Source organism: Pteropus alecto, unplaced genomic scaffold (assembly GCF_000325575.1).
Source record: "Pteropus alecto unplaced genomic scaffold, ASM32557v1 scaffold116, whole genome shotgun sequence".
In the NCBI taxonomy this organism is placed as follows: domain Eukaryota; kingdom Metazoa; phylum Chordata; class Mammalia; order Chiroptera; family Pteropodidae; genus Pteropus; species Pteropus alecto.
The window spans coordinates 1,320,607-1,336,053 of NW_006439189.1; the positions used below are offsets into that span (position 1 = coordinate 1,320,607).

Sequence of the window (15,447 nt, forward strand, 5' to 3'; positions counted from 1 at the left end):
TGAGTTATTATTGCATTGATGTGTGTGGGGGATTCAAATTTCATACTATTACTGTACTTCTGTCTATTTCTCCCTTTACATGTCTTAATATTTGCTTTATATATTTATGTGCTCCTATGTTGGGTATATGAACATTTATAAATGTTTTATCATCTTGTACCTCTTTATTGTTAGAAAAAGATCTTTTTTGCCTCTTATTACAGCTTTTGTTTTAAAGTCTATTTTGTCTGATAAAAGTATTGCTATCTCAGCTTTTTTTATTCATTTCCATATGCACAAAATATCTTTTTCCATCCCTTTCATTTCAGTCTGTGTGTATCATTTGAACTGAGGTGGGTCTCTTACAGACTACATATGTATGGGTCTTGTTTTCTTATCTATTCAGCTAGTGTACATCTTTTCATGAGAGCATTTACTCCATTTACATCTAAAGTGATTATTGCTATTTACATAATTATTTCCACTTAATTATTCATATTTACAGTTTTTTCCCGTTTCTTTTTATAGAAGTCCCCTTAACAATTCTTGCAATTCTAGCTTGATGATGAATACCTTTAGATGTTTCCTGTCTGGAAAGCTCTTTATCTCACCTTCCATTTTGATTGATAGCCCTGCTGAGTAGAGTAGTTCTTGTTTTTCATCATTTTGATAATTTTGTGCCAATCTCTTCTGGCCTCAAAGTCTCTGTGGAAAACTCATCTGACATTCTTATGGGAGTACTCTTGCAAGTAACTAGTTGCTTTTCTCTTGTTGCTTATAAGATTCTTTGTCTCCAACCTTTGGCATTTTAATAGTGATGTGTCTTGGTGTGGGGTATTTTTTTTTGGTTCCACTTGTTTGGGACTCTGCATTTCATGGACTTGTGTATCTATTTCTTTCATCGGGTTAGGGAAGTTTTTTGTCATAATTTCTTCAAATCAGTTATCAATTTCTTGCTCTCTCTCTCTCTCTCTTTTCCTTCTGGTACCTCTATGATAAGGATCTTAGTACACCTGATGTTGTCTCAGAGGTGTTTTAAAATTTCTACATTTTTTTATTATTTTTTTCTTCTTCTGCTGTTCTCATTGGGTGTTTTCTGCTCTCTTGTCTTCTAACTTGCTGATTGGATCCTCTGTTTCATCTAATGTACTGTAGATTCCTTCTAGTGTATTCTTCATTTCAGTTATTGTATACTTCATTGCTGACTTTTTCTTCTTTATGGTTTCTGTATACTTTTTTATACTTACTATCTCTATGTTGACATCCTCACTGAGATCATCTATTTTTCCCCTAAATTCATTGAGCATCCTTATAACCAGTGTTTTTAACTCTGCCTCTGCTAGGGTCCTTGCCTCTGTTTCATCTCATTTCCCCCCCCCTCCCTGAAGTTTCCTCTTGTTTCTTTTGTGGCATGTTTCTTTGTTTTCTCATTTTAGTTACCTCTCTGTGTTTGTTTCTATGTATTAGGAAGATCTGTTACATCTCCCAGCCTTAGCAAGACGTCCTTATGTAGTAGTTGTTCCGTGTGTCCTAGTGGCACAGTTTCCCTGTGCCAGGGGCTCTCGAAATGTTCCTTATATGGTTGTGTGTGTTCTCGCATTGTAGCTAAACCTTGATGGTTGTTAGCACATCAGTGGATGGGACTGACTCTCAAACTGATGGTTGTGGGGATTCACCACACCCACAGGCTATAAGCTGCTATGTAGGAGCTGACCTCATGAAATGGGATTTGCCCCAGCACTCTCATGAACCTGTTGAGACCACCTTTGAGTGTGTTGCTTATGGGGCTAGAAAGTGATGCTTTGTCGTGGTCTGATGTTAGCCTTCCAATGTGTTGGTCCCGTGGGAAGGTCTTTCATGTAGGCCAAGTTCAGTTGCTGCCTTTCATTGCATGGGGCTACCTGATAGGAGCTACAAAGGAATCCATAGATGGTTACTGCCTATATTGGAACTGGATGCATGTGGGAGAGAATCCAGTATGAGCTGAGGTAAATTACATCTAGTTCTGGGCCTGGGGTGGCTTAGCAAAAGGAACAGTTCACCTCAAGGCCTGGGCCTGCCTGCCAGCTGTCTGTATGACTCCATAGCTGAAACAGCTTCAAGTGATATGCAAGTTGGGTGTAGTGGGAACCCAGGGAGTCACCGGAGTAAAGTGAACAAATTTCACCCAGCCAATGCAGAGTCAGATTTCATGCCAGTGCTGAATCTTCAGTTTCATGTACAAGTTTCAGATCACAACAAAGCCAACTGCTGTCCTCCTCAGACCCTCAGACTCCCGTGATCCATCCAAAAGATATCGAGGCTCAAGCTGGCACCAGTGGCTTGCCACCAGTCTCTGCCAAAATGCGTGGGCTGTGCTTGGGCCATGTGAGTTGAAGGGTGCTTCCTGACAATAAATATGCAGCCCAGGGAAGCTGCGGGGTGGGGTGGGGGGCTGGATGTGTGGCAATAGGCCTCTAGAGGCAATTTGTGGGCTGGGTGATGGGGCCCCAGGGAGACACGGGGTGGAGCAGGCCAATCTCACTGGGCCACTGTAGCTTCAGAATTGGCCATGTGGGGGGAGGGTTCAACACAAGTAACATGGTGTCAACCTGTAGACTGCCCTGGAGGGGGGCTTGACAAAGGAGCAGTGGTGGCTGTCCCCCTATCCCTTGTCACAGCACCACGCACCTGAGTCTTTCCTCATATGTCTCTTGCACCTCTCAAGTTACTGACCCTCTACCAGGGCCCAAGGTGAGCACCTATGAGCAAGTGAGTCTATGTGCAGGCCCTTTAACAGGACATCTGGGTTTCCAGATTTTTTCTGTATCACCCAGATGGCCAGAGCCTCCACTGGTTTTAACAGTCAGATTTTGTTGGAGCTGCTCTTCCCAGGACTAGAACTCTGGAATGGGGAGCCCCTGTGTGGGGCTAGGTCCCCTCGTTCCTTCAGGGGAGTCCAGTGCACTCTTCGTCCCGCTGCTCAAATTCCCCATGCGGGTGAGGGACCAGCTTTCTTCTTGTCTCCACCCCTCCTACCGGACTCAATGTGGATTTTTCTTTATATACTCAGATGCATGTATTATGATCAGCTAGATTTCGGGTTGTTTGTCTTATAATTTGGTTGTAATTTTAACGTGGTCATGGAAGGAGGTGAACCCTGTTTTTTTCCTTACTCACATCTTTTAACTTGTTATTGTTAACCCTATAAATAATATTGTGTTTAACATCCTTCTACCTCACCTGCCTAACCCCATGAGGTCTTCTGGGTGCTATTACGTCTCCCCTTGTTGTTAACTCCAACTCCTATGTTTTGTTGAGGTGGCTTAGAATTTTTAATTAAAGGCTTACATTGTCCAATATTGTAATCACTAGCTACATGTGACTATTGAGCACTTTAAATGGGCTAGTCTGAATTAAGATGTGCTACAAGTATAAAATATACGTGGAAATTCTAAGAGAGCATGAAAAAAAGCAAAATGTCCCATTCATAATTTTATGTAAAAAAATAAATAGATTATATTAAACATGGCGGAGTGAGAGACTTCCCCAGATCTTTCTCCTTGAAACAACAATGAGCTCAACATCTAAAACTCAACAGAAAACACCCAAACTGCATACCAGTACATCTAAAATCTGTGCCTAAGTGCTATCACAGGTCAGAACCCCAGGTGTCTGGTGGAAGAATGAAAGTAAAAATTAAGCTGCCTCTCGCAGCCCGAGCTCCCTGTAGGAGGAAGGGGAGGGGAGAAGGTGCAGCAATTTCCCTGAACAGCCCTGCCTGAGAGTGCTCTGAGCTCCACGAGGCCGGCGGGAGTGCCCAAGCTTCAGGGCAGAAGGCAGAGAAATGGTGATGACAGAAAAGCAGGGATGGCAGAGAAACAGCAGCTGATATTTGCCAGCTGGGGTTGTAAAACTGAGGCTGAGCTGCAGCCTCCATCCCCCAATCCAGAGGGTCCCTCTCCCCATATCCTCTGAGAGTTAAATAAAATATCTTTAATTAATTTCATCTATTTATTTTTTACTTTTTAAAACGTGGCTACTAAAAAATGTTAAATTAGATCTATAACTTACATTATATTTCTATTGAACAATCTGTTCTGGACTGCTCTTAAATGTCTATAAAATGTATTTTCTGTTTAAGAATCCGAGTTTGGAACTTTACCTTAAGCAATCTGTCTTTCCATTTAGATTAAAATACATATATATATATTTTTTTTCCCAGAGAGCCAGGTTCATTGCTCATCATTGTTTCCTTTCATATTTATCTATGAACGCCATGGAGCCCCAGGGAAATCTTAGCAAACACAACCGAAAATGTCGCTAACACTGACAGGAACTGAGACTGAGGGTAGCGAGCGTGATTAAACATCTATAAGAAAAAAGACATTATTAAAACTTTACATAAAGCAGAGATCCAAGAGGCTTAGATGCCACCTACTGGAAACCCAAATTTTTTTCTCAAATATTTTTTTCAATGGTGTATGAGTTATATACTTTCTTAGAGTTGCAGTCCACAGTGTCATTACAATGGTAATTGATTATGTGCAGGATTTTAGATTAACTGGACTACTACTAAATGTTGTTTATTGTCTTTTACTCCCTCTGAATATGCATCACTTTTACTGACACCAAAAATTAGGTAAAGCACATGTTTCTATGAGCTTAGCATTGCATTAATAAGAGTTCTACAAGTTAAGCTATACAATAGAAATCAAAGAAAATTTTGAAATAAAGATATTAACATTTTGGTAGATATTAATAACCTTCTACCTAGGCACTTTTCAAGGATATTCAAGAGACTTCTGATACACTTTTACTTGAAAGAAAGGTGTGTAGTAGTATAAGTTCCTGATCTCTGGGAGAGTTCAACTTTATGGAATTCCTATATTCTTCTATTGCAACAGGTTAGTGACCAATATAAAATAAATCCTCTTTCTGAAAAAAAAAAAACACAAAAACAAAAACAGAATAAACTTCCATTAATACCCAGGTAGAGAAATAGTCCATTAAAAACCATGAAAGGCAAAGGCGACAATGTATCTAAGAAAGAGAAAAAACTCCAGAAAATAAGCTTACAGACATAGAAATATGTGACTTAAATGACAGAGAATTTAGGATGGTACTTCTGAAAAAGCTCAATGATATCTGAAAAGAGTCTTATCAACAATTTCAGGAATTGAAAAACAACTAGATGTGCAGAATGAGTTTTTAGCAAGGAGACTGAAACCCTCAAAAGGGACCAAATAAAACTTCTGGAGATTAAAAAAAAAAAAAAAAAAAAAAAAAAAAAATAAGTTCCTGATCTCTGGGAGAGTTCAACTTTATGGAATTCCTATATTCTTCTCCATAAAAGTGATTCATAAAATGATTCATAAAATGATTCATTAATTTTTATGTCTCCATAAATGTTATCCTCTAGATCAGATTACAAATCTGAAAAAAAAATTCTTTGTCAGATCTGGTGTCTCCATCTTTTGTTTGGAATATATAAGAATCATAGGGCTAGGTAAATAGGCACATTTTGATATTCCAACGTTTTAAAAGTTTGAGATGCTAGGACACATATGACTGAATTTGATTTGGACATTTATATTTTTGTTTGAGTATAGGTTCCATGGCAAAGAGGAATTAAGATTGCACAGGGAATTAAGGTTGTTAATCAAATGACTTTAAGATAGGGAGACTATCCAGGATTATCTGTGTGTAACCAATGCACTCAATAATGGTCCTTAAAAGTAGAAGAGTGAGGCAGAGAGGTATCAGAGGGAGAAATAAAGTTTCAATAAAGGCTAAAGATATATAACATTATTGGTTTTGAAGACATAGATGCCACTAGCCAAGGAAGGCGGACAGCCTCTAGACACTGGAAAAGTCAAGGAAATAGATTCTCTCTAGAGGCTTTAGAAAGTAACATGGCCTTGCCAACACTGTTTTTAGCTCAGTGAGGCTCATTTCAAACTTCTGACTTCCAGAACTGTAAGATAATGAATTTGCATTGTTTTAGTCCACTAAGTTTGCGGTAGTTTATTACAGTAGTAATAGAAAACTAATACAATGTTATAAAATGTAGATAACGGTATATTTCTAAATTATTAAGGGTGGGAGGAGTGGATGGATAATTGGGAAAAGTCAATTCAAAAATTAATATTTTTCTGTGTTATTTATTCCTCTTTCCATTTTCTTATTTAATTTTTAAATTGGCTTTTTCTCCCTTATCTGCTCCTTCACAACAATTTTCAGCTTCACTAGTATCTTTTTTTATAGTATATTTCAATCCAAAATAACAAAAGCTTTCAGTTATAGTGCCCCATTCTTCAAAGACTCATTCTAATTGAAGGCTTACTACTCTTTTAATTTACAATCAACAGATAACATGAGAACTAGCCCCAGGGAAGGAGTGACATATAGTAGGTGAAATTTAACCTTATTTCACTTTAACATCCCCATTATTTACCGTCTCTTCCCTTTATCCCCAACCAAGTATGTATTGTTCAAGGCTCTGCACCAAACAGCTCCATCCTGGATACAACATTCCTAGTGAATACCTTATATTTGGACCCAAGTATTCTACCTTTCCCCTTAAGATTACCTGTTCTGTACTCTGTTCCCCCAAGCATCATGACACTTCAGTATACAAACCAATGAACAATTTTATGCTCTTAATGAAGCCAAAACTACTTGTATATGGGACAATGGCTTAACCTTTTCTAAGTGGTTTTGCTTTCCAGAAGGGGATACTTTACCCAAAGAAATGACTCCCCAAGGCTGGGAATTCTGTATATTATGGCAGGGTATATAGAGAAGCACTTGTGGCTGATACGAGGAAAGAAGACTGTATGTCATACTTCACCTTGCCCTATGTAAGTGGGATCCTACTCCACCTGTGTGAAATCAAACAAGTAACTACAGAGTATGAACCACCAAACAAGTTGACTATCCTGGCTGAATAGGCTATTGTGCCTCAGGGCAGCTCTAGGCCAACCACAGGGATAGACGATTGGGCCTATGAGCTGACAAAACAGGTTGTATCTACACCATTAAACGACGTTGTAATTCATTCTGAGTCTAACAGAAATTCCATTGTTTATGGTTATAAAATGAATGCCATTAAACTTATAAATATGGAGAGAATTTAATATAATGCTGCAGTATGGTACCTCATATTGCATAATACTACTAAAAACTTTTATGTTATAGAAATATATTTTAATGATGCTGTGCTTAAGAATAATGATATTTAGAATGATTTTTATGAAAGAGATCTTTTCCCACATGCCCTTTACCATTATCACTGGATTTTCTCTTCTATCTCAAATTAGTTTAATAAATTATTTGGATTTTAAAGGCTATGGTGAATTATAGATTTAATGAAGACATGGACTTGTACACTGGCTTGTATGCTTCCACATTGGCAGAATTTAACTACCATTATGAATTATTTGTTATTTATGCTGCTTACACTCTATATTCATACTTGTGACTTTTAACATGTTTAGCATTTTTTTTCACGCTTTTTCTGCATAAAGACTCACTGGATCATACTTTAAAATGGAAAAAAAAATAGGAGTTTAGTGTGCAGTTTTGATTATCACTTACATAGTTGCTAAACCATAAAAATAAGCAAAGCGAAGAACAAACCAAGGAAGAAAACTCACTGAAATATAAGCAAGGCTGTCAAATGAATGGTTGGAAGCCAGAAGTAAAACTATAAACTTATAAAGGAATTTTCAGCATTGGATCATAACTTTGGAACCGGACAGAGCTCTTCAGATGATATGGTCTAGAAAGTTACAAATTTAAATACCTGCATGGGCCAGGTAAGACCATAAAGACTGGTGTGGGCTGTGGAGAATCAGAGTACACACTGAGTCTAAAAGAGTTGCTACTGCTCAACTTCAGCTGGTATTGACATGTGAGAACACCCACTCAGGGTTGCCGATTTCCCAATACATTTAAGACAAGTTAAAAATAAGTAACTTTATTTTAAATCTCTTACTTTTAAATGCTGATAACTATTTCATTTAAAAAATGGTTCTATCAAAAAACATGTCTACAAGACATATATGGTGCATAGCAATGCCATATTTAAATAGATATAAATAGATTAAGTCACATAAGTGCTGGCCACATGTAGTAGAAATAACATGGAATTTGAATGCAGGCGATCTGAGTTCCAATACTAAATTTGTTACACAGCCATCACATTACCTTAAGCAAGTTTTTAAAACTCTCTAAGCCTTAGGTTCCCTTTCCTTAAAATGAAGATAAAAATTATTGCATAGGGCACTTGTAAATATTAAATAAAAATAACAGAGACCGAGAAAATGGCATAGATGATAGATGCTTCACTCATATCCTCTTGCGACCACATCAAAGTTGAAACGGAAACACGGAGCAAAGAGCAAGCAGAGTAACCTGGAGGTCTAGATAAACAGAAGCATGATAACTAGGGAGAGAAATAAGATATCGACTTGCAACAGTAGAAGGCTGGAGGGGGTGAAAACATGAGGCTACTCAGTCCTGAGTGGCTCAGGGAGAAAGAGGATATGGGAGTGGCACCCAGCAGCTACAGATGCCTCTTAAAGGGGCCATGTGACTGTACTTTTGCAGTGACAAATTCACTCGCTCTGAGCACCAGAACGAGGTTGGCTGCTCGGGGAGGAGCAGGGACTTATAAGGGGACACTGAGTTGTTAGAGCAAGGGCCAGAGGCAAGGCTTTCTTTCAGACAGAAGTGCTGGCAGCATCTGTTGTTCCTCTGTTGACTCCTCGCCTATTCCAGCATGCAGATGCAGCACTGCCATAACTGAGACGTCAACAAACTAGGTAATAGAGGACATTCCACCTATAGGATTCCCTGAAACTCTGCTTCCCCCAACTCACGGCCCCACTTAAGCCACATCCAGTTGTGTTCTTGGTGAGTCCTGTGTCCCTTGTTGAACAGCTCCCAAACCGACACTGGTAGCAGCTGACCTTGTTTTCTGGCATGGCCTCTTGGGGCAACTATAACCACAGAATCTGTGGATTGCTTGCTGAATCTTAACAAGTGGCCCTGGAGGGACACAGTCTGCAGTTAAACTAGGCCTGCAGCTAAACCCCTCTTCGGATTGTGCCACTGGCCATCTACTACACAAAGCCATGCTAATAAGGCCTGGAGACTTACGAGCTTTACTTAATACATAGAAATAGCCACAGAAAGACAGCCAAAATGGAAAGATAAAGAAGTAGAAAGCATACAAAAGAACAGAACAGAGATCAAGGAAAAATGGAGTCAAGCAATCTAACAGATGCAGAATTCAAAACACTGGTTATAAAGATGCTCAATGAACTTAAAGGAAGACTAGATAAACTTAATGAGAACTTTAACAAAAAGATAAAAAAAACATAAAAATGGAAATAGAGCTGCAGACTTGGAAGTGGATAGTGCGGACAACTGGTCACAGTCAGGCTTGTTGGATGTTTGGATCAATATCAAGAATTGCGAGTTTAGAGAAACATGGTGGAGTGAGAGACGTCCCCAGATCTCTTCACTGGAAAAAACAATAAGCTTAATATCTAAAACTTCACAAACAAATACACAAACTGCACATGAGCATGTTTGAGCATGGGATCTGTGCATAAGAGCTAACATTGGTCAGAAACCCGGGTGTCGGTCAGTGGACTGGAAGAAACAAAAAACTTGCCTCTTGTATTTGGGGTACCTTGAGGGAGGAGAGAGAGGAGAGAAGTTACGGTGAGTTCCCTGAACAACCATGCTTGGGAGAGCTGTGAGCTCAACACAGTTAGCGGCAGGGCCCAGTCATTAGGGCAGAGAGCAGAGAAGCAAGGATAGCAGAAATTGAATTTTACCATCCGTGGTTGCAAATCAAGGCTGAGCCACAGCCTCTATCACAGAGGGACTCACTCACATATCCTCTGAGACCAAACACCACGGAGCCCCGAGGAATCTGAGCAAAAGCTACCGAAACTGTCGCTAACACTGACATGGACTGAGAATGAGAAGTAGCGAGTGCGATTAAATATCTATAAGAAAAAAAGGCATTAATAAGGCTTTATATAAAGCAGGGATCAAAAAGGCTTAGACACTATGAACTGGAAACCAAAAGGAAAACGCCTTCTTTGCAACAAACAAAAAAGAGACCTTTATATAATAAATCTTTGTTAAAAAAAAATAAATAAATAAAAGCAGAATACACTTCCATTAATGCCCAGGCAGAGAAATAGTCCATTAAACACCATGAACAACTAGGGTGACAAGGCATCTCAGAAAGAGAGGGAAAAATCTCCAGAAAGTAACCTTATAGACATAAAAATATGCAACTTAAATGACAGAGAATTCAGGACGGTACTTCCGAAGAAACTCAATGAAATCTGAAATGAGTCTTATCAACAATTTCAGAAATTGAAAAAACAACTAGATGAGCAGAATGAGTTATTTAGCAAGGAGAGTGAAACCCTCAAAAGAACCAAATAGAACTTCTGGAGATAAAACACATTTCAAGTGAAAAATGAAATAGCAAGCTTGAGAAATAGAGTCGACCAAATGGAGGAAAGGATTAGTGATATTGAAGACAGAAATCTAGAAATAAATCATAAGGAAGAAGAGAGAAACTGAAGAATGAAAAATAATGAAAGAAAAATTCAAGAACTACCTGATACCATCGGGAGAGGAAACACAAGAATAATGGGCATTCTCGAAGAGGAAGAAAAGGAGCAGGGATTAGAAAGCATTTTCAGACAAATAATTGATGAGAATTTCCCATTTTTAAGGAATGAACTGGAGCTTGGAATTCAAGAAGTCAAAAAAAAAAACACCTATTAACTCAATCCAAACAGGCTTTCACCAAAACACACTGTATCAAAATTATAAAAAATCAATGACAAATTCAGAATTCTCAGGGCAGCCAGGGAAAAGAAAACAGTAACTTATAATGCAAAACCCATTGGTCTTCTCAGCACAAACCTTATAAGCTAGAAAGGACTGGAATCAAATATTCGAACTATTAAATAAAAGGAACTACAAGCCAGAATAATGTATCCAGCTAAGCTCCCTATTAGATATGAAAGAGAAATAAAGACTTTTCCAGACATACAAAAATTGAGGGAATTCTCCACTATGAGGCCTGCATTATAGGAAATACTGAAAGGGGTTAGATCACATAAAAAAAAAAGTGACAAAAAAATCATATTTAGGAGTAAGGTGACTACCAGGAAAATAGAAGTAGAGGAGTGCAACCCTTACTAAGAACAGGGCATTATGATGTTAAACAATAAAAAGAGATTTGCTATAGCAAGGTAGTAATGAATGTTTAGTATCCCTAGGAAAAATTGAGACAAAAATGACAGAAAAGGAGAGGATTCAAAGATCCAAATTCACAAAGGGGAATAGAGATAAGGCACATGCAGAAGAAAATAGACAACTGTGTGTGTGTGTGTGTGTGTGTGTGTGTGTATGTGTGTATATACATATATATACGTATATATATATATATATCCTTTACATGTTCATAATGGTAACCACACGCCAAAGTTAAGAGCTGAAGTATATAACAAAAAAAAAGAAAGAAAAAAAAAAAGAAAAAAGAAGATCCAGAGGGAATACCCACAAAAAACGACCAAAAGAAAGAAAACCGAAACACAAGGACAAGAAAGCAATGGAAACACCGAGCTACCAGAAAGCAAAAATAAAATGACTATAAGACCTCATATTTCAATAATCACCCTAAATGTAAAAGGGCTGAACTCACTAACAAAAAGGCACAGCATTGCAAATTGGATCAAAAAACAAAATCTAATCATATGCTGCCTCTAGGAGATGCATCTCAGTTCCACAGACAACTATAGACTCAAAATGAAAGGGTGGAAAATGATATTTCAAGCAAATGTCATTAGAGAAAAGTAAGAGTAGTGGTACTAATATGAGACGAAATAGACTTCAATATAAAAAAGTTAAAGAAAGATACTGAGAGACACTTCATAATGATTAAGAGATCATGCACCAAGAAGACATACACTTATTAATATTTGTGCTCTTAAACATGGAGCCCCAAAATATATTTAAAAAATTACTAACAGAACAAAAGGGAGAAATAGAACAAAACACTATCATAGTAGGGGACCTAAGTACCTCACTGTCAGATATGGACAGACCACCCAAACAAAAAAATCAATAAAAAAATCACATTGTTAAATGACACATTAGAAAAACTGGACATAATTGACATTTACAGAGCCTTTCACCCCCGAACAGCTGCTTATATATTCTTCTCTAGTGCACATGGAACATTCTCAAGAATCAAACACATCTATGACCATGCCACCCTGAGCGAGCCTGATCCTGACAGACCTCAGAACTAAGCAGGGTCGGGCCTGGTTAGTACTTGGATGGGAGACCACCTAGAAAGACCAAGTGCTGTAGGCGTAAAAAAATAAAATAAAATATGGTATTGTAACCTGACCAGGTCCTTGCAATCTGTGAGGTCAACCAAGGGTTGCCTCACCTAAAAAACAAACAAAAAAATGAATCAACCACATACTAGGACACAGAGATAGCCTCAACAGATATAAGAAGTTCGAAATCATACCAACCATATTCTTTGATCATAATCCATTGAAACTAGAGATAAACTGTAAAAAGAAAGTGGGAAAAACAAATACATGGAGATTAAACAACACACTACTGATGAATAATTGGGTCAGAGAAGAAATAAAAAGAGAGATCAAGGGATACATAGAAATAAATTATAATGATAGTACAACATATCAAACTTTTGGGACACAGCAAAAGTGGTCATAAGAGGAAAGTTTATATCATTACAGGCTTATCTCCAAAAACAAGAACGAGCCCAAATAAGCAACCTAACGCTTCATCTTTAAAAACTACGAAAGGAAGAACAAATGAAGCCTAAAGTCAGCAGAAAGAAAGAAATCATCAAAATTAGAGCAGAAATGAGTGAAATTGAAAACAAAAAAACAATAGAAAAAATAAATTCAACAAAGAGCTGGTTCTTTGAGATGATTAATAAATTGACAAACCCCTGGCTAGAAATCACAGATGAAAGAAGGGAAATTATGACTGACACTGCAGAAATACAAAGGATCATACAAGAATACTATGAAAAAGTATATAACACCAAATTTAATAATCTAGAAGAAATGGACCAGTACTTAGAAAAATACAACCGTCCTAGACTGAATTAAAAATAACTGGAAAATCTAAGACTGTTCAGCAGAATGGAAATTGAAAAAAATAATCAAAAACCTACCAAAAAGTAAAAGTCCAGGACCAGATGGCTTCACCAGTGAATTCTATCAAACATTCAAAGAAGATTTAATACCTATTCTCCTCAAACTCTTCCAAAAAATTGAAGAAGAGGCAATAATTCCCAACTCATTTTATGAGGCCAATATTACCCTGATACTAAAATCTGGTAAAGATAACACAGAAAAAGAAAACTTCAGACCAATATCTCTCATGAACACAGGTGCAAAAATTCTAAATAAGATACTAGCAAACCAAATACAGCAACATATTTAAAAGATTATACACCACTATCAAATGGGCTTTATCCAGTGGGCTCAGGGATGGTTCAATAAACACAAATAGATTAATGTGATACAACACATTAACAAAAATTAATAAGAATCATACGATCATATCAGTAGATGCAGAAAATGCTTTTGACAAAATACAGTATCCATTTATGATTTAAAAAAAAATAACAAAATCTGTATAGAAGGAAAGTACCTTAATATAATAAAGGCCATATATGACAAACCCTCAGCCAACATTATACTTAATGGTGAAAAAATAAAATCCTTCACTCTGAGGTCAGGAACAAGGCAAGGCTGTCTACAATTGCCACTCTTATTCAATATAACATTGGAGGTCCTAGCTGGTGCATTCAGGCAAGAGAAAGATATAAAATGCATCCAAATAAGAAACAAAAAAGTCAAACTGTTACTATTTGTGGATGATATGATTTTCTATATAGAAGACTCCACAAGAACTCTCCAAGAAACAGTAAGAAAATAAATTCAAGTTTCTGGATACAAAATCAATCTTCCAAAATGCATAGTGTTCCTATACTCAAATAATGAAGTGTCAGAAAAATAAAGGAAAAAAAAATTCCTTTTGTAATTGCAACAAAAACAATAAAATATCTAGGAATAAATTTAATGAAACATGTGAAGGACCTATCTAATGAAAACTATAAGATACTCTATTAAAAGAAATTGAAGAAGATACAAAGAAATGGTAAGATACTCTGTGTTCTTCGATTGGAAGAATCAACATACTTAAAATGACCATATTACCTAAAGCATTATAAAGATTTAATGCAATTCCCATCAAAATCCTATTGGCATTTTTTAAAGAAATAGAACAAAAAATCATCAGATTTTAGGGAAGGTCAAAAGACTCTGAATTGCCAAAGCCAACTAGAAAAAAAAAGGACGAGGCTGGAGGCATCACTCTACCTGACTTCAAATTATACTACAAAGCAACAGTAATCAAAATGGCATGGCATTCACAGAAAAAGCGACACATGGACCAGTGGAACAGAATCGAGAGTCCAGAAGTAGACCCATGTTTATATGGGCAAATAATTTTCGATAAAAAGCCAAAAACATATAGTGGACAAAGGAAAGCCTCTTCACTCAATGGTGCTTGGAAAATTGGAAGGCCACCTGCAAAGGAATGACTAGACTGTTGTCTATCACTAGACACCAAAATTAACTCAAAATGGATTAAGGACCTGAATATAAGACCTGAAACAATAAAATGCATAGAAAAAAACATAGGAACAAACTCAAGGAACTTGGACTTAAAGATTTTATGAATTTGTCCTCAAAAGCGAAGGAAGTAAAAGCTAAAATAAATGAATAGGACTACATCAAACTAAAATGCTTCTGCTCAGCAAAAGAAACCTTCAACAAGGCAAAGAGACATCTATCTAAATGAGAAAGTATATTTGCAAGCAATGCCTCCGATAAGAGCCTAATATAAAAAAAAAAAAAAAAAACTCATACTACTCTATAACGGCAATAACAACAACAATAACAAACAATCCAATGAAAAAATGGGCAGAAGACCTGAATAGACACTTCTCCCTAGAGGGTGTAGAAATAGCTAAGAAATATATGAAAAGATGCTCAACATCGTTAGCTATTAGGGAAATGCAAATCAAAGCCACAGTGAGAAACCATCTCACATGTGTTAGAATAGCTATAATCAACAGGACAAGTAATAAGACATGCTGGAGAGAATGTGAAGAAAAAAGAACCCTCATACACTGCTGGTGGGGCAGCATATTTGTACATCCATATGGAAAACCGTATGGAGGTTTCTCAATAAACTAAGAATTGATCTACCATATGATCCAGCAAAGACTTGAAAACCCATATCTGAAAAGATATTTACACACCGATGTTCATAGCAGCACTGTTCATAGTGGCCAAGAAATGGAAGCAACCGAAGTGTCCTCTG

General features: G+C 37.2%; 1 protein-coding gene and 1 pseudogene across 3 annotated transcripts in view; one reads left to right on the forward strand and one right to left on the reverse strand.

The window, feature by feature from the left end:
- Positions 1 to 15,447, reverse strand: part of TENM1 (teneurin transmembrane protein 1) — a 756,077-nt gene that overhangs the window by 699,008 nt on the left and 41,622 nt on the right. The gene's annotated exons all lie outside the window — the stretch shown is intronic.
- On the forward strand, positions 12,264 to 12,381 carry LOC112483239 (annotated as a pseudogene).